The sequence below is a fragment of the Carlito syrichta genome, unplaced genomic scaffold, assembly GCF_000164805.1.
Source record: "Carlito syrichta isolate Samal-C Ts95f unplaced genomic scaffold, Tarsius_syrichta-2.0.1 Scaffold302911, whole genome shotgun sequence".
Taxonomy (NCBI): Eukaryota; Metazoa; Chordata; class Mammalia; order Primates; family Tarsiidae; genus Carlito; species Carlito syrichta.
In genome coordinates this window covers 14,956-17,869 of record NW_007247007.1, presented here as the reverse complement: position 1 = coordinate 17,869, position 2,914 = coordinate 14,956, and positions in this window count along the sequence as shown.

The following is a 2,914-nucleotide window of genomic DNA, read 5'->3' as shown; positions in this document are numbered from 1 at the left end:
AATCATATCATCTGCAAAGAGAGATAACTTGACCTCCTCTTTCCTATTTGAATACCTCTGATTGCCTCTCTCTGATTGCTCTAGCCAGGACTTCCAATACTATGTTGAACAGGAGGAGTGAGAGTGGGCATCCTTGTCTAGTTCCAGTTTTCAGGGGAATTCTCTCACAGAAACAAAGACCTGAGCATCACATGTTCTTACTCATAAGTGGACTTTGAACAACTACTGTAATACTATAGAGAAGATTGACAGTGACAGGAAACTATGGGGGGGACAGGGAGAGAAAGGGAGGTGGGATTAATGGTAGTCAATATCTGTCTGGGGAAAGGGGGGCACACCTCCTCAACAAGGGTATCTGCACAATGAATTTTTGTATACCTAATCCTTAACTACACCCCACAACTTTAAAATAAAAAATATATATTTAAAAAATAAAAATAAATAAAAATAAAAATAAAATAAAGTTGGTGTTAAATTATTTTTCATTTTTACTATAATATTTGACTCAGTGTGAGTACCTTTACATGGTTTAGGTCTTCATAGAACTATTTAGATCGTTTATGTTGTTTTGTTCCTTTTCTTAAGTCGCCCATTGATTTTTTTTCACTGTAGAGCATGTAGGGTAAAATCAAAGTAATTTTTTTTTTTTTTTGAGTTGGAGTCTCACTCTGTCACTCAGACTAGAGTGCAGTGGCCGCTCCTGGCCACCGCAGCCTCGCCTGCTGGGCTCCGGCGATCCTTCCGCCCCAGCAGTCCAAGTAGCTGGGACTACAGGCATGCACTACCACACCCGGCTAATTTCTTGATATATTGTAGAGATGAGGGCTCGCCAAGTTGCCCAGGCGGGTCTCGAACCCGCGGGCTCAGGCAATCCGCTCACCTCGGCCTCCCAAAGCGCTGGGATTACAGGCTGAGCCATCAACCTCGGCCCAAGGTAATATTTTAAAGTCAGATCATTTAGACATAATCATCTGAAAGAATTACATGCTATTTCCTCAGGGAACATCACATTTTCTTTTTTTTTAGTTGGAGTCTCACTCTGTCACCCAGACTGGAGGGCAGCAGCCACTCCCGGCCACCGCAGCCTCGACCCGCTGGGCTCCAGCGATCCTTCCGCCTCAGCCTTCCAAGTAGCTGGAACTACAGGCGCACGCTACCACGCCCGGCTAATTTTTTGATTTATTGTAGAGATGAGGTCTCACCAAGTTGCCCGGGCGGGTCTCGAACACGCGGGCTCAGGCAATGCACTCACCGCAGCCTCCCAAAGGCGCAGGATTACAGGCTGAGCCACTGAGCCCGGCTACATTATTTTTCTATGCAAAAAGGTAAAAGTAGTTTAGGAGAAGAAAATCTGATCATTAAAGGTGAGTGGACAGGGAATGTCATTAATTTTGATGATCACGTGGTTTTGTTAATTTCCCATGACTCCTGGATTTCTTATCTGAGGATAGCAGAGAACCACAGATGTGACTCAAATCTAATCCAGTAATTGAATGAGACCTGAAGCCTGGTAACACCTGTGGGGTGCAACCATCGGAATGAAGTGAGGCAGGGAGGAGTGGGACTGTGGCCAGAGCCTCTCAGTTCAGTAGAGCCACTGCCTGAAGGGGGCTCCCTGATCTAGGCCAGAAGGGATGATTCCACCACAGGGCTCACTTGATTTTCTCTCAGTAGATTTGCACATTGAAACCCCAATGAGGCACTGACACGTGACATATTAATTAAGGAATTGTTTTTTCTACTTCTGGGCAAATTGCCATTTGTAGTTTTATAGAGATTGTACTGAATCTGTGGATCGCTTCGGGCAGTAGAGACACCTTCATGATAGTCATCCTTCCAATCCTTGAGCAAGGAATGTCTTTTCCATTTATTCTTATCACTTTTGATTTCCTTCAGCAGTGTTTGTCGTTTCATTGTAGAGATCTTTCATCTCCTTTGTTAAACATATGCCTGAGGATTTTATATAATGCAAATTTTAAAATTCAGCATTACTGATGATGATGTCTTAAGGCCACATAGTGTCGTTTGAGAATTATTACATCAGGCCCACATAGAAATCACTAAAGGTCCTAACTTCATGTGGTAAAGTCCAGGGTTCTGAATCTGGGGAGTGGATAAATATCAAGCGGAAGCCTTGGCCTTCTGACAGATCTCTTGCTTCCGTGCCAATATTCAAAACTCCAGCTTCCATTTATGGTTCTTATCCAAGTTTTGAAACTAATTATTTCCTTTGTTTCTCCTGTAATGTAATACCCATGGACTTTGGTTATTCCCTTTCCCAGCATCATTCATTAAGAAGAGTGGACACAGTCAATGCTATAGTATTTCTACACTCATCCCTTTGAATACGCAAAGCTCTTCCAAAAAATATCATCATTTTCATCTTTTTAAGAGCACCCCTTTGAAATGGGCACACATTTGATACAGATTGCCAGATGGAACATCAAGATAGTTAAGGGATTTGCCTGAGGTCATCCAGCTAATAAGGGAAGTAGAATTTCAACTTAAAGGATCAAATAATGTCCAGCTCACACTCGAGGCTGAATACAAGTTCTCAAAGTGATCTGGTTGTGTGTATTGCATGGTTTTAAATACAAAACTCCAAGAGCTACACTGCCAGCTGCTTTATAAAAACTAAATCCCACATTTAAATTGGTTGATTTTCTCTCAGTAGACTTGCACACTGAGCATAAATATTAACTGAGAAAATGGTAAAGAAATCAACCTAATGACTGAAAGCAAATGCTGAAATTCTGAAAAATTCTTTATTAGTTCCAAAGTTTTGAATAAGCCATTTTGCCTTTGATTTGTTTATCATAAACAGTGGGACCATAAACTTTTTTTTTTTTTTTTTTTTTGGTCTACAAAGTTTTCTTTATTTTATTCACCAAGGTCAGTGTCCAGCATCTGCTAT